The 21,840-nt window shown below is 46.1% G+C and overlaps 1 long non-coding RNA gene across 1 annotated transcript; it reads left to right on the forward strand.

Moving 5' to 3' along the window:
- The first annotated feature begins 3,391 nt into the window (after nucleotides 1–3,391).
- On the forward strand, nucleotides 3,392–5,004 carry LOC144579281 (uncharacterized). Its single transcript, XR_013526546.1, has 2 exons — nucleotides 3,392–3,518; nucleotides 4,810–5,004. It is a non-coding gene; the product is annotated as an uncharacterized LOC144579281 (long non-coding RNA).
- The last annotated feature ends 16,836 nt before the right edge of the window (nucleotides 5,005–21,840 follow it).

Genomic DNA, 21,840 nt, shown 5'->3' on the forward strand with positions numbered 1-21,840 from the left:
AGAGTGGAGTGCAATGGCATGATCTTGGCTCACCCCAACCTCCGCCTTCTGGGTTCAAGCAATTCTCCTGCCTCAGCCTCCTGAGTAGCTGGAGTACAGGCGCGCACCACCAAGCCCAGCTAATTTTTGTATTTTTAGTAGAGACGGGGTTTCACCTTGTTGACCAGGATGGTCTCGATCTCTTGACCTCGTGATCCACCCGCCTCAGCCTCCCAAAGTGCTGGGATTACAGGCGTGAGCCACCGCACCCGGCCGTTTGTTTTTTTTTTTTTTTAAGATGGAGTTTTTCTCTTGTTTCCCAAGCTGTAGTACAATGGCGTTATCTCAGCGCACCACAACCTCTGCCTCCCAGGTTCAAGCTATTCTCCTGCCTCAGCCTTCTGAGTAGCTGGGATTACAGGCTTGTGCCACCACACCCGGCTAATTTTTTATTTTTTTAGTAGAGACGGGGTTCCTCCATGTTGGTCAGACTGGTCTTGAACTCCCAACCTCAGGTTATACACCTGCCTCAGCCTCCCAAAGTGCTGGGATTACAGGCATGAGCCACCACACCAGGCCTTCAGTAATGGTTTTTTTAACCTGGTTCTTGTCATTAAAGCCTTTTACTTGTATATGGCATTAATTTTTCCTGAAACTCAGTGAGCTCTTTTACATATAGTATCAGATTTTTAACTCAGAATTTTTTTCTCGTATGTCTTTGATAATTTCTTCTTTTTAATTTTTTTAAAAATTATTTTTGTAGAGATGGGTTTCACTATGTTGCCCAGGCTGGTCTCAAATTCCTGGACTCAAGTGATCCTCTTACCTTGGCCTCTACCTTACAGACAGGAGCCACTATGCCCGGCCTTCAGTGCTTGCTTCTGCTCCTTATAGTTCAAGTCTTCCTTTGGGTTATGTAATTCATAGATTGACTCTCCATCTTCCATATCTGTTGCATTTACTCATCATTTGTATTTTGCCCTTTTATTATACTCCTAACTTTGTCCTCTTTAAAACGACTTTTTTCTTTTTTCCTTTTTTTTTTTTTTTTTTGTTATAGCACTCTTTTTCAAAGAATGATCTGCAAAGTCCCCTGGAATCCCTGAGTTTAAAATTATCTTAATAAGACAGTCTTTGATTTTTCCACTGTGTTGACATTTACACTGATGGTGCAAAAAAAATGAAGGCTAAAACTTAGCACTAGTGAAAGCGGGGCTACCAAATTATGCTAGTCTAATCATTGCATGCTCTTAGAAAAAAATACCAGTTCCACCTATGAATGTATTTAACTGCTGGCTGGGTGCGGTGGCTCAGGCCTGTAATCCCAGCATTTTGGGCCGAGCTGGGCAGATCACATGAGGTCAGGAGTTTGAGACCAGCCTGATCAACATGAAGAACCTCATCTCTACTAAAAATACAAAATTAGCCAGGCATGGTGGTGCATGCTTGTAATCCCAGCTACTTGGGAGGCTGAGGCAGGAAAATCTCTTGAACCCAGGAGGCAGAAGTTGCAGTGAGCCAAGATTGTGCCGTTGCACTCCAGCCTGAGCAACAAGAGCAAAGCTCCATCTCAATAAATAAATAATAGGGGGAAAAAAAACATGTACTTGATAAAGCAATAAATATGATTACTTCTAATGCATATTGACCCTTGAGTTCCCATCTTTTTAATATTCTGTGTGACAGAAATGGAATATATATGTAAAGCACTTCTGTTGCACAGTTAAGTATGTTGTCTTGAAGTAAAGCTTCTGTGCAACCGTTTTGAGTTGCAAGCTGAAGTACCTACTTTTGTCATGGAACACCCCTTTTACTTGGTGATTCAGGAAGGGCTGTTTGGCATACATTTTCTCAAAAAATGGGCAAAATGAGGCTATTACTTCAAAGAGACAACTGACAGTTTTGTGGTCAGTGACAAAATCTGAGCATTCAAGCAAAAATTGGAATTTTGTAAAATACGTATCTGCTACTGTTGGCTTGACAGTTTCCCAATAGACTTTTTTCCATGAAATTGGATATTAAGAAATGTGATTTTAAAATATATATTGTATAATGAAGTATAATGAAAATGAAATGTGTCAACTTTCAGATCTGCCTAATTCATTGAACCAATATTTTCCAAATGACCACTGTATTGCTATTAAAAAATCATGCATGAGTAAAAGATCCATTCAGAGTGAAAGACCCAGAATGAATGTTGGGTTGTTTTGTTTTGTTTTGAGACAGTGTCACTCTGCTGCCCAGACTGGAGAGCAGTGGCACAATCTCAGCTCACTGCATTCTCTACCTCCCGGGTTCAAGTGATCCTCATTCCTGAGCCTCCCAAGTAGCTGGGACTACAGCCACGCACCACCATGCCTGGCTAATTTTTGTATTTTTAGTGGAGGTGGGGTTTTGCCATGTTGGCCAGGCTGGTCTTGAACTTCTCACCTGAAGTGATCTGCCCAACTTGGCCTCCCAAAGTGCTGGGATTACAGGCATGATCCACCGTGCCCAGCCCCCATCAAAATACATCAAAATGAATTTTGATGTAACCAAGTGATGTGGTTTTATATTCCACAGCTAACCCTTTTTTTCTGGAGACAGAGTTTCATTCTTGTCACTCAGGCTGGTGTGCAATGGTGCGATATCAGCTCACTGAAGCCTCTACCTCCCAGATTCAAGCAATTCTCATCCCTCAGACTCCAGTAGCTGAGATTACAGGCACATGCCACCACACCTGGCTAATTTTTGTATTTTTAGTAGAGAAGGGTTTTCACCATGTTGCCTAGGCTGGTCTTGAACTTCTGACCTCAGGTGATCTGCCTGCCTTGGCCTCCCAAATTGCTGGGATTACAGGCGTGAGCCACCGCACCCAGCCTCCTACAACCAACCTTTAAGAAACTATCACTTACAAGTTTTGGCAGAGTATCAGAAAAGGCCACCTACAAGGATCTCCAAGGATATTAAGACTCTCTTCCCTTTTCCAACAACATCTATCTAAGGTCAGGCTTTCTTCATATACTTCAACCAAAACAACATACTACAACGGATTGAATTCAGAAGCAGATCTTAGAATCCAGCTGTCTTCTATTAATTAAAGAGGTTTTCAAAATATAAGCCAGTAATTCTCTTCTGTAAAATATTTTTCATTTGGAAAATATAGGGTTTTTTTGTTTGTTTGTTTGTTTGTTTGTTTGTTTGTTTGTTTTGAAACAAGGTCTTACTCTGTCTCCCAAACTGGAGCGCAGTGGTGCAGTTATAGCAAATTATAACCTCAAACTCCTGGGCTCAAGCACTTCTCCAGCCTCGGCCTCCCAAAGTCCTGAGATTACACCATATTATAACATAAAATATAGTTACGTTAGCCAAAAATATAGTTATGTTTCATTAAAAATATTATTTATGTTTACATGAATTTATTTATTTATTTAGAGACCAAGTCTTGCTCTGTTGCCGAGGCTGGAGTGAGTGTCGTGTGATCTCAGCTCACTGCAACCTCTGCCTCCCGGGTTCAAGTGATTCTCCTGCCTCACCCTCCCAAGTAGCTGGGACTACAGGTACATGCTACCATGCCCGGCTAATTTTTTGTATCTTTAGTAGAGACAGGGTTTCACTATGTTAGCCAGAATGGTCTTGATCTCCTGACATGATCCGCTCGCCTCAGCCCCACAAAGTGCTGGGATTACAGGCATGAGCCACCGCACCAGCCAGATTTATTATATTTTTAATAAATTTTTCAGTCTCAATTTCTAACACAGTCATATCAGTAGCCAAAATCCATTTAAACAGAAGTTCTTTCGGGTCCTCAGTAAATTTTTCTGTTTGTTTTGAGACCCATTCTCACTCTGTGGCCCAGGCTCGGCTCACCTTGACCTCTGCCTCCCAGGTTTAAGCAATTCGCCTGCCTTGAGTGCTGGGATTACAGGCATGCACCACCACACCCAGCTAATTTTTGTATTTTTAATAAAGACATGATTTTACCATGTTGGGCAGGCTGGTCTTTAACTCCTGACCTCAAGTGATCCACCCACCTTGGCCTCCCAAAGGCTGGGATTACAAGCGTGAGCCACCGTGCCTGGCCTCCTCAGTAATTTTTAAGAGTGTACAGAGATCCTGAGAACAAAGTGTGTGGCCTCTTCCTCTTTTTGGTTAACAGGCTATTTTGCAGTCAATTCTGCTGTCATTCTCTTCAAATGCAGCTTTGACTCTGGTCTTCTATTTTTGGTTACTTTGTATTGCCTTCTTATTTTAGACAGCTCCCTGTGTATCTCTTGTCTTAGACTGTTTTGTCCTTCCGCTTCCTTCTTAGGCCAGTTCCATTGAAGCCATATCTTCTTGTGTCTTTCAGGGGACACTAAACTGCAGTTATCTAAGTTGAGCATGATGAGCATGTGTTTCTTGCAGAGCAGTAATGTTCAGAGAGCCCTGCGACCTCTGACCCTTGGGGGGCAGTTTTCTCCCCTTCAGGCTCTACTGTCTTTTCTTCGGCCCCTTATTGGTATTTTTCCATTGCGTAGATCTCTCCAAGCTTGGCCTTGGCCAACAGACAAGGCAAATTCGTTGTCCTAAGCCTCCCACTTGGGTGCTGGCAGCTTCCGCTTGTGGATCTAAGCCCGCCTAGCTCAGATGTTCATGCCTGGTGAGCATTATCTGGGGTATTTCTGAGCCAGCCTACAGTTGGATCTTCTGCTCAGCTCCAAAAATCTCTGATCAAATGTAGTTTATATACCTTTGAGTGGCCACTCAGCATCCTCCCCTTTCTACCACTGTTGAAGATACTTCCTCTAGCAATTAAACACCTGAAAAAGGTGATGCGTGCTCTCTCTCTCTCTTTCTCTCTCTCTATAGCATGCTGGAAATTGCAGTCTTGTTGCTTCGGAGAGAGATGGAAAAGAAGATGAAACTGACCTAGACGATGATTCCTGCCCAAGTGGAAGACTATCGCCCACAGAGATTGAGTAAACAAAACGATTTCCTTCCTTCCTTCCTGGGGCTGTCTGCCCTGTTCTGGCTCAGAGCGGGCAACATAAATGGTGTGAAATCCAAGAATGTTCTAAATGCATCCCCTGGACAATGTGGTTAGCGTACATTCTGCTTGGCTCATGGTCTTGTCTTGGTCAGAGGGCTGATGCCAGGTTTCATGTTTGTGTGAGACTTCCCGGGAATCTGAAGGGGATGCTGAGAGGGGTATCAGGTGTGCCTGCTCTGCTTCTACACTCATCCGAGGTCCTTGGAATTAATATTTGGTGCTTGATGTAAAATTCATCCCCCGTTTTTTCCTCTTTTGTCGAGCCTGGGTAATAGCTGCCTCTGTCTCATGCTTGCCATGCTCCATCAGTAACTATGGTTGCCTTTTGAGTGTCTTCCAAAAAAGCCTTTTCCCTGCCAAAGGAGAGAAAATCCATCCTGTCTGCCTATCCCTAAAAGCTGACATTGTCAGCTTTCACAGAACCACCCTGTGCAACGTGCAGCGGAGGAGAAAGGTCGAAACACAGGCCCCAGGGCTGTGGTCCCTTTTGAATCTACCCTCTGGGGCCAGGAAGTTGTGATGTGGCTCCTGCGTGATATTTTTGAATGAATGCCTTTGCTTCCTCGCAGGCCTGATGCGACAAACAGAAAAGCCACTTTCAGAATGCCTCGCCTCACCCAGGGCCCAGATATTTACACAGTGGCCTTTCATTCTGTGAACAGTGTGTGCCTCTGCAAACATTTTAGGCCTCCCTGCATGCTTACAGGCCCCTACGTCCCATTCACCAGCTTTTAAGTTTGTTTTGCAGGCAGGGAGCCACTGAGAGGGAGGCCTGACTCAGAGCTCGGGGGCCCTGCTGACTACTGCCGCCGCCTCCTGCCACTGCAGACTTGGCGGGGAAGGAAGCAGTGGGTTTTACAGCTGGTGTTTTTGGTTTAGCAAAAAAAAAAAAAAAAAAGGTGGGGGGGAGTGAAAGAGAAAAGAATTTTTTAAAAAATACCTTGCACATGTAAAATGACACTAAATGTAAGTATATATGCAGTATTTTGGGATGATAGAAATTGCGTGTTTTGCATGATTCATCCTCCCTCTTGATGACAGCAAAGGAGGTTTGCACTCAGCCTCTGGTATTTTGGGAGTTTGTTTCAAATGCTCTGAAAAGAGAGAGTGAGAAGATCCAAGCTCCTTGTCCCTTCCTCAGAAGGAGGGTTGTGTCTGGGCTAAATTAGGGCAGCATGGCATTTGCTTCCTCTCTCATCTGACTGGTAAAGATTTTCATTTTTCTACCAAAAACTGGGTCAGCTGCTCCATGGGTGCAGGGGAAGCAGGATGTGGAGCCAGGAGAGGGCCATGGTTTCCCAAGTCTGACTTGAGCCTAGAAATATGTGCTGGCAGAGCTGGCTGGGAGGCTCGGCCGGTGCTGACTCCCAGCAGGTGCATTGGGCTTCCGGGGCGGGGGCGAGCATCACCGAGGCCAGCGGCCAGTGGCCAGGAACACACGGTCTTTCTAGGATCCAGCCTCTGTAAGTTACCGAAACATTCTGTGCTGCCTTGAGGCTGACACATACCTTGGCAGGGGCGATGAGGCTTCTGCCCAGAGCTGAGAGTCCCGAGGGTCAGGCTGACCTCCAGGCTGCAGCTTGGCGTGGAGGAGGGGCCACATGGTGGGTGTGGTGGCCTCTCAGGGCCAACTCAGTGTTCTCTCGGAGCACCAGGGCCATAAGAAGCAGCATGATCCAGAGACCACAGTTAGGGAAAATGAAGAGAGAGAGGCACTCAGCTGCCTCCCAGGCCACTGGCTGGCTGGCCCCAGGAACCCCATCTTCCAACCTAACATTTACTGTGAGAGGGAAGACTTCCTCACTCCTTGGTCACAGGCAGATTGCAAGTTCACTGTTGAGGTTAGCTAGCCCTCTGTTTAAAAGTAGAATATTATGCCTCTGAAATTCAAAACTTCACTCTTCCAAAGGTGTTAGAAATGCTATGGCAAAATACAGCACTGAATCCAAAATCTACAACAATTAAGTTCTGCTACTTGCTTTAGGAGGCACTTACTTACTCAGCTTAAACTCTGTATTTCTTTAATGAGGTTTTCTGTATATGTGTGTTTTATTTTACAGTAAGATGGCTAGGAAATATACATGACCTCTGCAGATGAGTTAGCAATGGAGTAGCACCTAAAAGCTAATATTGGTCCCCAAATTTCTTAACCTCCCCACAGACCTATGGTCATTCCCCTGCTTAAAGCAGCCCATGTTTGCCAGCCCTACCGCCTAGAGGCTTGGCAGAGACACATACTTCTCAAGACTATCCAGGAGACCCTTTCTGCCATTCCAAGTCCCTTGCAGTTAGGTGTGGCCACGTGATTAATTCTGGCCAGTGGGCTGTAAGTGACCTGGGTGAGACATTTGAAGGTCAGTATGTGATCTGCCTGCATCCTCCATACCCAGCCCCTGTGATGTGCCCCTCCCCCAGGGCAGTTCTAGAGGCCACCCATTGAGGTGGCAAGCCACAAGATGAAAGCAGATTGGGTCACTGGGTCACCAGAAAGAGGACAGCTGACAGGGAAGTGCCCTGAGTCGGGGGTGAATGAGTAAGTGAAAAATAAATGTTGGTAATAAGCCAGTAAAATTTTGGGTTGGTTTGTTACCACCATATACTATCCTGACTAATAAAAAAAATAGTGGTCATTTACATAAGAAATAGTGACAAGGAGGCTGGGCACAGTGGCTCACACCTGTAATCCCAGCACTTTGGGAGGCTGAGGCGGGCAAATCAGGAGTTTGAGACCAGCCTGGCCAACATGGTGAAACCCTGTCTCTACTAAAAATACAAAAGTTAGCCAGGTGTGGTGGCACGCACCTGTAATCCCAGCTACTCAGGAGGCTGAGGCAGGAGAATCACTTGAACCCAGGAGGCAGAAGTTGCAGTGAGCCAAGATCATGCTACTACACTCCAGCCTGGGCAACAGAGCAAAAACTCCTCAAAAAAAAAAAAATAGTGACAAGGACACTAACCACTGCTTGCTACCCACAGGGCAGGCACCACTCATCGGTACTGCACCCACTCCCCTGGGCCTAGAAGGGGCATCAAGATCTCCTTGAGCCTTAGTACCAACCAGAGACGAGACAAACCTCTGTTGAGCAGGCCCGCTAGAGCCAGGGTCCTCCCCACCTTCCATGTGACCTCGGCCAAGCTACTTCATCTCTCTGCACTTTGGTCCATGCCGCCTTTGGCAATCTGGGCATGAAGGTCCCCACCTGCCCACGCAGCAGTCTTCACAGACGACCTTTACAGTTCCTGGCTGCCCTTAGGGTGCTGTGATGAAATGGCAGCTGGAAAGAGGAAGCCCTGCTAGCCATATTCTTGTTTACATTCAGAAATGTCCCTGAGGTGCCCAGGTCTGTATCTATCAAACCTGGAGGGTCGTTCGTATGGTCTATCCCAAAGCCAAGGGCCTGCATGCCTCTCTTGGTGCCATCCCCGATGCCCTGGCGATGCTGCAAGTGGAATCTCTGAGCTATTGACCTGGCCAGTGAAACCACCTGGCCTGAGATATCATCTTGCTCTTGTTATTAAATAAGAGCGGCCGGGCACGGTGGCTCAAGCCTGTAATCCCAGCACTTCGGGAGGCTGAGATGGGTGGATCACAAGGTCAAGAGATCAAGACCATCCTGGTCAACATGTATTTTTAGTAGAGACATAGAAACGGGTGAAACCCCATCTCTACTAAAACTACAAAAAATTAGCTGGGCATGGTGGCGCGTGCCTGTAATCCCAGCTACTCGGGAGGCTGAGGTAGGAGAATTGCCTGAACCCAGGAGGCGGAGGTTGCGGTGAGCCGAGATCACGCCATTACACTCCAGCCTGGATAACAAGAGTGAAACTCCATCTCAAAAAAATAAATAAATAAACAAGAGCAAGGGACACATGTGCAGGGGACATTTGCCTGAAGATGCCCATTGCAGCATTGTTGCTAATGGCAAAAATCCACATGTCCCAAATGTCCCTAAGGAACAGACTGGTTAAGTGCCCCTACATGAACCATTATTCAACCATATTAAAAGCAAGCAGCTCTTCCAAGAAACATTGAGTGCTAAAAGCAAGGTGCAGACAGTGTGGATAGTGCACATGCATTTTATGTACAGACACATAGACACAATCATGTACACATACATCTGTGTGTGTATTCTCTATAGTCGGAAGGTAACACAAAGAAGTAGTAATGGTAGTTGCCTCTGGACTGGCGTCTGGTGGGACAGAGTTATTTTATTTATTTGTTTGTTTATTTATTTTGAGTCTGTCACCAGGCTGGAGCACAGTGGTGCAATCTTGGCTCACTGCAACCTCCACCTCCTGGGTTCAAGTGATTCTTCTGCCTCAGCCTCCCAAGTAGCTGGGACCTCGCCCAGCTAATTTTTGTATTTTTAGTAGAGACAGGGTTTCACCAAGTTGGCCAGGATGGTCTCGATCTCTTGACCTTGTGATCCGCCCATCTTGGCCTCCCAAAGTGCTGGGATTACAGGCATGAGCCACCAGAACAGAGTTCATTTTTATTGTAAACTCTTGTACTGTTTTTTAATATATATGGATGTAGTCTGTTTTCCTTTACATTTTTTATTTTATCTATCTATCTATCTATCTATCTATCTATCTATCTATCTATCTATCTATCTATTTAAGACTGAGTGTCTTTCTTGTCACCCAGGCTGGAGTGCAATGATACGATAGCACACTTCAAACTCCACCTCCCAGGTTCAAGAGATTCTCCTGCTTCAGCCTCCCAAGTAGCTGGGATTACAGGCGCCCACCACCACGCCCATCTATTTTTTGTATTTTTAGTAGAGACAGGGTTTCACCATGTTGGCCACGCTGGTCTTGAACTCCTGGCCTTAGGTGATCCGCCTGCCTGAGCCTCCCAATATGCTGGGGGCTACAGGCATGAGCCACCATGACCAGCCACCTTTATGTTTTTTTAATCAGAGAAGTAAAGAAGGAAAGCATTGGCTTTGGAATCCCAATCCTAGGTATCAGGCCAAGCTTTGCCACATCTTAACTGTGTGAACATGGGCAAGCCTCAGTTTTTGCATCTGTGAAGTGGGGATAACAAATTGCCTCCCACTTGGGTTGTTATGAAGACGAAAAGAGACAATGTGTAAGTTTAGCACAGAACCTGGCACCCAGTAAGCTATTTTTGATAAAGCCCCAAAAGCTCACTGTCCATTTGACCACAGAATCCAGATATCTGACAGAATCATTAAGACCATTCCTTGAAGCGTAAGTGTTGGTAATGGTTTTAATATTTTATCACCTGGCAGCGTCTTGTGGAAAACACTCATTCGCAGCCTCTTCCTGTGCTTTGCCCAGTCTGCTATTAACAGTCCCCAAAGCCTTCGTAAAAAGTATGCTTCTCCATATGATTTCCCAAAACTCCTAGTCAATAGACAGGATTGATGTATAGCTGGGTGAACATCCTTTTCTCCTTGAGCTTTTACAGAGGATGTGAGGGAAAGGGCTCTTCTTATCAAATGAGGGAGAAAGGACTCTCGAAGCCATTATGTGTCTGACACCAATTCAATTACCCCTCCCATGCCCTTTTCAGCTAAGCACTTCCTAAACTTCATTAGTGCTGCAGCAGTGCTGCCAGCTGACACTGTACCCTTTACTGAGAGAATGCAGCACACAGAAGAGGACGAATCTCCACTGCGGCAGGTCATTGCAGCATTCCTGCTTCCTGAATAAGGTGACCTGGGTCTTCCTCCCAGGCAGAGTGGAGGGTCCAGGTGAGGTTGCAGGGCTCAGTTGGAACCTGCCCCTGCCTGATGCCCATTACCCAGAGTTTCAAGTTGTCTTTCTAAAAAAACTTAAGGCTGGGTACGGTGGCTCATGCCTATAATCTCAGCACTTTGGGAGGCCAAGGCAGGAGAATCACTTGAGGTCAGAGGTTCGAGATCAGCCCGGGCAATATGGTGAAACGTTGTCTCTATCAAAACTACAAAAAAAATTAGCCAGGCATGGTGGCACATGCCTATAGTCCCAGCTACTTGAGAGGCTGAAGCAGGAGGATTGCTCGAGCCAGGGAAACGGATGTTGCAGTGAGCCGAGATCGAGCCACTGCACTCCAGCCTGGGTGACAGAGAAAGACTCCATCTCAATAAAAAATCTAAAAAACTTAAGATATGTAGCTGTGTACCATACTTTGGCTTATTTCTCATGAGGAAAATAGCACTAGGCTCTGTCCCACTGTCCCAGCAGAGCTCAGCCTCCCCGACCATAAATGTACTTGTCTGTTGGACCAAAGATTATAACAGGCTTTAGGAAAGATGATGGTGCCTTACTCATGCATGCAGCATCCACCAATACCAGACTGCCAATGGATGGTGAGTAGATACCAGGAGACTGAGTTCTTAGTGCTATGGTTCCTGGACCCAAGGGAAGGATCTTGGAAGCCCTGGTTAGTTACGGAGGCTAGAGCTGCTTGCCTTTGAAAAGACTAACAGACATGGGCCATGAATATAAAGTTGCATTATCCTTGATGGACTGAAGACCAGAGATCCTTCCCTTCCCAGGCACCTGTAAGTTGCTAGACTCATATGTAGCCACAGGGGAAAAGAAGACCTGCCTCTTGAAAAATGACTTAGATCAAACTCCTTGCCACCATTGCAGGTGGGAGCTTGGAGTACTCAATAAGTGTTTGTACAATGAACGGATGGCCAGTTCCAAGGCCCTGCAATATCTTCAACCAAATGAAAATTCAACTACTTTTCATAAGTTCTGTTATGTTCAAAGGCAGAGAGTACGCTCTCCCCATTTAGAAAATTGTTTATCCCTATTAGAAAGCAGAAATTCTTGGCCAGACTCAGTGGCTCACGCCTGTAATCCCAGCACTTTGGGAGACTGAGGCGGATCACGAGGTCAGGAGTTTGAGAACAGCCTGACCAACTTGGAGAAATGCCATCTCTAGTAAAAAATACAAAAATTAGGTGAGCGTGTTGGCAGGCACCGGTAATCCCAGATACTTGGGAGGCTGAGGCAGGAGAATCTCTTGAACCCGGGAGACGGAGGTTGCAGTGAAGTGAGATGGTGCCACTGCACTCCAGCCTGGGTGACACAGCAGACTCCATCTCAAAAAAAAAAAAAAGTAAGAAGGGAGAAATTCTTCCTTGTACCTCACATTATGCCCCTCAACCCCTCCATTGGCTTCTCATCTCTAAGTAAAATCCAAAGTTCTTACCTTGACCTTCCAGTCCTAGGAGATCTGGCCCCCACTCACTCTCTGACCTCATCTCCTAACATGCTCCCCCTCTTTTATTCCCTTGAGCCACAATGGCCTCCTCGTGTGTTCCTCCTTGTTCCTGCCTCGGGACATTTGCACCTGCTGTTTCCTCTGCCTGAATGCTGGGCTCTGGGATCTCTGCATGGCTTTATCCCTCACTTCCTCCAAGTCTCTGCTCAAATGTCACCTCTTTAGGAAAGCCTTCCCAGATCACTTTATCTAACAGAGCATCCCTCCTCAGCCTTGCCACCCCACACTTTTTGTTTGCCCTTCTTTATTTCTCTCCATAGTCCTTAGCTGATATATACATGCCATAGTCATTACATTTATCTGTAGTCTGTTTCCCCTAGATTTTTCTTAATTTACTTTGGAATCCTCAATGTCTAGAACAGTACCCGGCACATAGTAAGAATTCAAGAAATATTTGTTGAATTAAATAAGTGAATATATCCAGCAAATACAACTGCCCCAGGCTGCCACACCCCACAGATACTCTCCTGAAGTGAAATTTGATTGGCATGAGTTGCAGAAACAGAAATAGAGTGCTGGAGCTGGAAGAGACCTTGGGAATCAGTGACTTCTGCCCTTTCACGGTGCTGCTGGGGCCCACAGGGCATACACCTGTGGTGAGGCCTGGGGCTTTCCTGTGATCTTAAGGAGGCTGCCTTGAGGAGACAGACGCCCAGCCCAGTGGCTCTGCGGTGTCTTCTCCAACATCACTGGGCCGCAGCACATGGGAAATTCCATAGACAGTGAGAGCTACTCCAGAAAATAAACGGGAAACCCAGGTTCTGCTGATCTCTGACTTCTCAGGGCTGCAGGCAAGTTTCTCTACGTTGTGATTCTCCTAGATGGAATGACTGTACATCTCATTTCTCAAACTTCTTTTAACCCTTTTTTCTGGTGAATCCTTTTATGAGATTTGTGTTGCCAGGGACACATTTTGGAAAAGACTACTTTTGTACCTTTTTACTGACTAAAGCACCTTCTAACCAGGCATGGGGAAGCTGCAGGAGTCAGTGGCTTTTGGTACCTAAAGAATCCAGAGATGAGACTTCCTTTCCGTAAGGCTAGGGCTTGCCAGTTCCTTCCATCTTTAGAGGAACCCCAAAGCATATTTCTACATTCTGCCATCCCCCGGACTCCCCAGACTCAAAATGGCTCCCTTCAGGGTCTCTTTCCTCCAGCCCCCCAACACTTGTCTCACCAGGCCCAGCCTTTCCCTCTGAGTGTCGCCTGCAGCTGCCCATCCTCCTACCTGTCTCCTGAGGCCTGATTGGAGGCTTCCCTCCTTCCAGGAGCCCAATGCTGCCTCCAGGGGAAAGAATCACCTTTCTCCCTGCCTGACAGCAGCCGCTACTGAACTCCACAGCTGCAGCAGGCGCCATTTAAATAGGTGATGCCAGGTTGGCTGGTGGCTCCTGCCTGTAATACCACACTTTGGGAGGCTGAGGTGGGAGCATTGCTTCAGCCTAGGAGTTCAAAAGCAGCCTGGGCACTACAGCAAGAACCCTGTCTCTAAAAAGGAAAAAAGAAAAATCTAGCTGATCTGCATCTGAAAGGTGATAAGCAGGTTCCTGAACGGTATACTGTGCAGTATCCAGCTTTGCAAAATAAGGTAATATGTACTGTAGACATGTTTATGCATATCTGCACAAAGAAAGAAAAAGCATGGAATGAGCGTGTCGGTGGTTAACTCTGGGTGGCGGGATTTGGGGTGATTTTTTTTTCTCCTGCATTGCTTAGCCGTTTTTTTAAATTTTATTTTTTCATGTATGTTTGCAACAATAACAAAAACTCATGTTAAGTGTCAGTAAATCAGCAGCTCGCTCTCGGCCGGGCGCAGTGGCTCACGGCTGTAATCCCAGCACTTTGGGAGGCTGAGGTGGGTGGATCACCTGAGGACAGGAGTTCGAGAACGCGCCTGTAGTCCCAGCTACTCGGGAGGCTGAGGCAGGAGACTCTCTTGAACCCGGGAGGCGGAGATTACAGTGAGCCAAGATGGCGCCACTGCACACCAACCTGGGCGACAGAGTGAGACTCAGTCTCAAAAACAAACAAAAAATTGGCAACTCTCGTTTGGTTCCTCACTAGCTGTGTGACCACAAACAAATTTAACCTCTCAGGCTCCTCATCTCAAAGGCATCCCACCCCGCTCCTCCTCTCAGATGCCGCGTGGGATCATCTCTTTCCCAGAGCTAGATTGCAAGCAGCTAGAGAGCAGGCGGCAGGGTGTCTTCCACCCTCCCGACTCCCGTTTCTCCGCATGCCCATGCGGTGCCTGGCACGCTGCGGCATTGTGACTTTTTATTATTGCAGGTGCTAAATAAATCCTCAGTGACTGAGCCCGGAGCCAAACACATTTATCCTTGTCACCCGTCCAATTCTGCGCGGCTGGGATGGAGCCCAAGGCGCTGGGGACGACGTAAATCTGCTCTTTGGGCCCCACCCATTTCTTCGCCAAGCAGATGTGGTAGCCGGGAGCTAGGCTTGGGGGCTGAGCGCTGGGCTGAGAAAGGGAACGAGCTCCAGGCCCGGTGAGCCAGGGGTCTCCGAGCGAGGCCGGCTGGCTTCGCCTCGCCTCCCCTGCCCTGCCCAGCAGGCTTTGGCAGCGATTTCTCCAGCAGGAAGGGCTAAAGCCCTGACCAGGTTCAGAGACAGCGAGTCAGGGCCGTGCCGGGGCTCAGTCCTGTGCTGGCTCGGTCGCTCCCGCCGCTGTGAGCCTGCGCAGTGGCTTCGAGGCTCCGGGCCCCACTCTCCTCACACATTAGCGGAGCAGCGGCACGCTGTTTTGGAATCTATATGAGAATAAAATGAGATGCATGGACAACCTGCATATAGCAAGTGCTAATAATTACCATCTCTTAAGGTGGTTTGAAGGTCCAAAGCCAGTCCCTAATTGAGTAAAGGACGTGGCTGGCTTAAGGCCTGGGACCCTTCCCCAGGCTAACCCAGCTGCCATAAATGTAGCAACTCATGGAAAGCAAGCCCCAGTTCTGACATGCGCGGGGCCCGTCCTGCGGAGATAGAGTACGGCCTCCAGTGGATTTATCAACCCAAAGAAACAAGCAGCACAACGTGTGTGCCGACACCTGCTAGGCACTTCATATACCTCGTCATCCTCTTTTCACAGACGGGACATCCATCGAGGCACAGAGAGGATAAGTTCTGCCCAAAGCCACACAGCACGATAAACGGTGGAACCTGGGTCCAAATACTGCATCGGAAGAGAATATCTCTGCGCACCCCTATTTTGTTCTGCAACCTCTGGAATTTTCCATTCCGTTTATTTAACGTCACTTGTAATGAAGGCTTCCTCACGCATCTTGAGAAGGCATGCCGTCAATGCTGCAGTATACAAACTCGCTTCTCCCATATCCTGGCCACATTAAGTGCCACACCTTTAAATAATTCTGAGACATTCGCTGGGCCTGGTGGCTCATGCCTGTAATCCCAGCACTTTGGGAGGCCAAGGCAGGCAGATTATGAGGCCAGGAGATAGAGACCTTCCTGGCCAACATGGTGAAACCCCGTCTCTACTAAGAAAAAAAAAAAAAAAAAAATATATATATATATATATATATACACACACACACACACACACACACACACAGAAATTAACTGGCCCTGTGTCTTGTGCCTGAAATTCCAGCTACTCGGGAGGCTGAGGCAGGAGAATCGTTTGAACCAGGGAGTCGCTGAGATCGCGCCACTGCATTCCAGCCTGGCTACAGAGTGAAACTCAGTCTCAAAAATAAAAATAATAATAATTCTGAGACATTCTTCTCAGAATATTTGTGGCTGAGGAGGAAGCCCTTGGTGCCTTCGTGCAGCTGTGTTCCTCTAGGATAGAAATGATGACCAAGACCCAGGGCCGGGTGGTGACTGAAACGGGAATGGTTTCTGCCAAATCCTGTGAGTGTTTCAGACTCTCCTGGGTGTTCCCTAAACAGTCATCATCAAACTGGGAGGAGAGAGCAAACATTACCAGAAATGAGACCACTTGGGGAAGACATTGGAGAAACACAGCTGGAAGGATGGATGCTCCACGGTTCAGAAACACTGGAGTTTCACATTTGACCTCTGGCTTTCATGTGAGATGAAGGAACAGAACACTTTTTCAAAGTTATTTTCTCTTTACATAATGAGTTCAAGGGCTGTGGTGAAAGTGAGGAATCCAAAGTCTACCCAGAGTACTTCCTTTTACTTTGATTTACGCCAGTGATTTGTAACTTTTTATAATAAATGTTTTGTAAACTCCCTTTAACATCCCAAATGAAATTCATGGATTACATTACCTCCCCATACTTTTTTTTTTTTTTGGAGATGGATTTTCGCTCTTGTTGTGCCCAGGCTGCAGTGCAATAGCTCAATCTCAGCTCACCACAACCTCCACCTCCCAGGTTCAAGCGATTCTCCTGCCTCCGCCTCCTGAGTATCTGGGACCACAGGCATGCAGCACCACGCCCAGCTAATTTTTTTTATTTTTAGTAGAGACAGGATTTCACCATGTTGGCCAGGATGGTCTTGATCTCTTGACCTCATGATCCACCTGCCTCGGCTCCCCAAAGTGCTGGGATTACAGGTATCTTATTATATATATGCAAATATCCCAAAATTAAAAAAACTCTGAAGCATTTCACATTGCAGGCATTTCAGATAAGGGATACTCAACCTGCAATATACGGCATCAGTGTGGTTCCTCATTTTTATGACCTGGGATAAGGGTATGTTTCGGAAAGAGTCTCTAGCTCTTAAAATGAATGTGGGGGCTGTATCCTGTGAGAAACAAAGGACAATGAGGATGGATTTGAAAGAGGCCACATCATAGTCAATGAAAAAAAAATTTTTTTTTTGAGAGTCACTACAGTCATGAGCCAAGATGCCCAGCCCACAGTTAATAAGAAACTAATTGTACATTTTAAAATAACTTCAAGAAGGCAGGGCACAGTGGCCCATGCCTGTAATCCCAGCAATTTGGGAGGCTGAGGCGGGCAGATCACTTGAGGTCAGGAGTTCAAGACCAGCCTGGCTAACATGGTGAAACCTCATTTCTACTAAAAATACAAAATGAGCTTGGTGTGGTGGCACATGCCTGTATGTAATCCCAGCTACTTGGGGAGACTGAGGCAGGAGAATCATTTGAACTTGAGAGGCAGAGGTTGCAGCAAGCTGGGATCGTGCCACTGCACTCCAGCCTGGAAGACACAGTGGGACTCCATCTCATTAAAAAAAAGGTTTCTCTCTATGGAATGGTCTAAATTACTAGGCTTTTCAAGTAACTTCTTTCAAGTTATTTTCAGGATCATTGTGTTCTAAGTATTGTTGATTTACATTTGTAGTGAGTTTAGGCTAGGGGAATATTTGAAAGTCACATGGGACATGAGACAGTTCTTTGTTGTCTGGGACTCTATGACACTTTGCAGGACCTCTAGCTTCCTCCCCATCCCCAAATTCCAATGGCGGAGTCAACAACAAAAGCACACCTGCCAATTTGCAAAACACCCTCTTTGGGCCACGACAGCTCTTGCTAAGTGCTTCAAGCTTACATGACCACATCCCAGATGTGGAGGCTGCCCCCAAGACCACACTGCCAAGGTGCTCACTTTGGGTGGATACAGACACTTTGAGTGGAAGCAGACCTGTTCCCTCCCAAGGGCTGGCAAATGGCTCACAATACAGGTATTTCTCTTATCTCCATTACTGTGATTTCTACTACTTCTAACTTCTATGCAATTTTGATTTGCCATAAATCACTTAATGAAGTCCTCAAGGTATATCATTAGCAAGGAAAATAAGTAAGGTTTGTTGAGTTCCTTGTGCATCAGACCTTGGGTGTTGCGGCTATCATTTCGTTCAAACCTCACTATAACCCTATGAGGTATATACTGTTATTAGCCCCCATTTTATAGATGAGAAGCCTGAGGCACAGAGAGGAGAATTTAGGGAAGTTGTCCAAACAGGGCCAACTAGTGAGTGGCAGGACCAGGATTTGAACCCGGGCTCCTACTCTACTTGCCATATTGTTTCCGCAGAACTGGCTTCTTTATATTAAATTTAAGTAAAAGAGGTAAATGGCAGCAAAACATATTTTATGAAAATTTTATTTATATCCAAAGTTTATCTGAACTCAGTATACATTCAGCACAGCCCCCACACCACCTGTCCTACAGCCCGGTGTATTTGGAGAGGATGGAGTGGAGGAAGGGTTGCCTGGAATCCTGCCTTTGAGGCCCTGAAAGATACCCCATTATGAAGGAAATACTGAGCTAAATTCACCAAACCTAAAATGGCAAATCAGTTTCATTTCAAGTATCAGCTTTGACTGATTGGTCATGGCTGCCTAGATGTGAGATGGATTTTTTTTCTTTCTTTCTTTTTTATTTTATTTTATTTTTATAAAGATGAGGTTTCACCATATTGATCAGACTGGTCTCGAACTCCTGACCTCAGGTGATCCACCTGCCTCGGCCTCCCAAAGTGCTGGGATTACAGGCATGAGCCACCGCGCCTGGCTGTGAGATGGATTTTTATGGCAAGTTGGAGGTCAGTGTCATCATCAATTAGTAATGTCTGCCCTGTCAAGGGAAGAGAGCACGTGGTGGCCCCCATGTTACAAATTTATTGTCCCTGCTTCCCTAGACAAGGAGGTTGGAATTTTACACATTAGGAAAGGTTTCAAAAATAGAAATAGAAATAAAAATGAAAAGGAATTTTTGGTGGCAAGTTAGTGCCTACTAAATTCACCCAAAAACTTAGCTACTCCAAATATCCTTTTGATGTAGTCATAGAAACTTTAAGGTAGGAAAGAACTTCAAGATTATTTAAACTTTTTCACTGTAGAAGAGTTGTCAAAAATAGGAATAGAAACAAAAAGGAATGTCTGGTGGTGAATTCTAAGTTCATCAGAAAATTCAGTTCCTCAGAATATTCCATTCATGGACCCATAGAAACTTAAGAGCTAGGAAGATTATTTAAGATTATTTAGCTCCATGGTTCTCATATTTGGTTAACAGCAGAATCATCTGGGAGAATTTTTGAAAAATTCTGATGTCTGGGTTCTGATTCAAGTGGTCTGGGGATGGGTCCGAGAATTAGAATTTTTCAAAAAATGTCCCTACTGATTCTAACGCACAGCCCAGATTGTGAACTACAAATCTGGTCAAAACCTCTCATTTTGGCTGGGCATGGTGGCTTATGCCTGTAGTCCCAGCACTTTGGGAGGCCAAGGCAGGCAGATCACCTGAGGTCAAGAGTTCGAGACCAGCCTGACCAACATGGAGAAACCCCGTCTCTACAAAAAATACAAAAGTTAGCCAGGCATGACAGTGCATGCCTGTAATCTCAGCAGCTCAGGAGGCTGAGGCAGGAGAATCACTTGAACCCAGGAGGCGGACGTTGTAGTGAGCTGAGATCATGCCATTGCACTCCAGTCTGGGCAATAAGAGTGAAACTCCATCTTGAAACAACAACAACAAGAAAAACCCTCATTTTACAGATGAGAAAATGGAAACTTAGAAAAGATTGGTAGTTTTCTCAGCGACACACCGTGAATCGGCAGCAGGGCAGATTCTGCCTTGCATCCTTGTTTTTTGATCAGGGCATGGCGTGAAGCCCTGAGACCTTGATGTTGCAGAGAGCCCTAAGGCCCAGGTAGTCTTATAGTCTGTGTCTCTTTGGCTATTTTTCTTACAGCTGACTCTCAAGCTAAGCATGAAGATGCCTTTTTTTTTTTTTTTTTTTTTTTGAGATGGACTCTCACTCTATTGCCCAGGCTAGAATGCAGTGGCCCTATCTTGGCTCACTGCAATGTCTGCCTCCCAGGTCCCCATTCAAGCAATTCTCCTGCCTCAGCCTCCTGAGTAGCTGGAATTACAGGCACATGCCACCATGCCTAGCTAATTTTTGTATTTTACAAGAGATGGGGTTTCACCATGTTGGCCAGGCTGGTCTTGAACTCCTGACCTCATGATTGATTCACCAGCCTCAGCCTCCCAAAATGCTGGGATTTCATGTGTGAGCCACTGTGCCCGGCTTAGATGCCTTTCAAGATGGCCCTTTTGTTGCTGCCTCCAGCCCCTGTTTCTGCCATTTCCAAAGAGGCCCTCTGTTGCATATCTGGTTTCTCATGCCTCTTGGTTGCATTGTATGATTCGCTTATCCTTGATGTCCCTTCGAAGCACTAGAAACAATAGTAAGAGATTAACAAACCACTGTCCTGCACTTTGGACTTTAAAGTAACTTTAAAAGTACAAAGTTTGGGTGTAGTGGTGCTACCTGAGTCCCAGCAACTTGAGAGACTGAAGCGGGAGGATTGCCTGAGGCCAGGAATTCAGGGCTGCAGTGAGCTATGATGGCACCTGTGACTAACTACTGCACTCCAGCCTGGGCAACATAACAAGACCCATTTCTATGTTTTTCTTCTTCTTTCCATATCCAATTCCTGCAGACCATCTCTATTTTTAAAAAGCAGAGGAGAAGGCCCAGAGCGGTGGCTCAAGCCTGTAATCCCAGAACTTTGGGAGGCCAAGGCAGGTGGATCACCTAAGTAAGGTTAGAGGCCAGCCTGGCCAACATGGTGAAAAGCCTGTCTCTACTAAAAATACAAAAATTAGCCAGGTGTGGTGGTGCATGCCTGTAATCCCAGCTATTCAGGAGGCTGAGGCAGGAGAATCGCTTGAACCCAGGAGGTGGAGATTGCAGTAAGCCACGATTGTGCCACTGCATTCCAGCCTGGGCAACAGAGTGAGACTCCATCTCAAAAAAGAAAAAGGAAAGGAGAATGAGGAGTACACTCACATTGTAGAATGTCTCCTGTAAGCCAAGTTTCTTACATGTTTACTTATCCTCCCAACACTGGAAGGAAATATTGTTATCCCATTTCACAGAAAAGGAACAGTGGTTCTGAGAAGTTAGATAATTCGTTCAGGTCACACAGCTAGAGAACAGCTGAGTCAGGACTGTTCGAGTTGATTCTCACTACCACCTTCTGGAGCCACCATTAACATGGTATGTCCCAGTCCCTTAAAAGACAATAATATACAGCTGGGCACAGTGGCTCATGCCTGTAATCCCATCACTTTGGGAGGTACAGGTGGGTAGATTGCCTGAGGTCAGGTTTTTGAGACCAGCCTGGCCAACATGGTGAAACCCCATCTCTACTAAAAATAAAAAATTAGTTGGGCGTGGTTGTGCACACCTGTAGTCCCAGCTACTCAGGAGGCTGAGACAGGAGAATCATTTGAACCTGGGAGGCGGAGGTTGCAGTGAGCCAAGAGCATACCACTGCACTCCAGCCTGGGCGACAGAGCAAGACTCTTTCTCAAAAAAAAAAAAAAGACAAGAGTATATCAGTATATCACCCCACAAACTGCTTATGAATTGCAAGGAGGGAAATATGGCAACTCTGCAATGGAGAAACGTAACCACACATTGACCAGGTGATCAAAATGAGCATTAACAGATGGACATCACTCAACATCGCGATGCAGTTTTGTGGCCAGAGCTACCTAACCCTAACTCATCACAAGAAAACATCACAGGAACCCAAACTGTGCTATGAAATAGTTGGCTTCTCTTCTTCAAACATTTCACTGTCATTAAAAAAAAAAAAAAACAAAAAAAAAAAACAAAG

Source organism: Callithrix jacchus, chromosome 14 (assembly GCF_049354715.1).
Source record: "Callithrix jacchus isolate 240 chromosome 14, calJac240_pri, whole genome shotgun sequence".
Classification (NCBI taxonomy): Eukaryota; Metazoa; Chordata; class Mammalia; order Primates; family Cebidae; genus Callithrix; species Callithrix jacchus.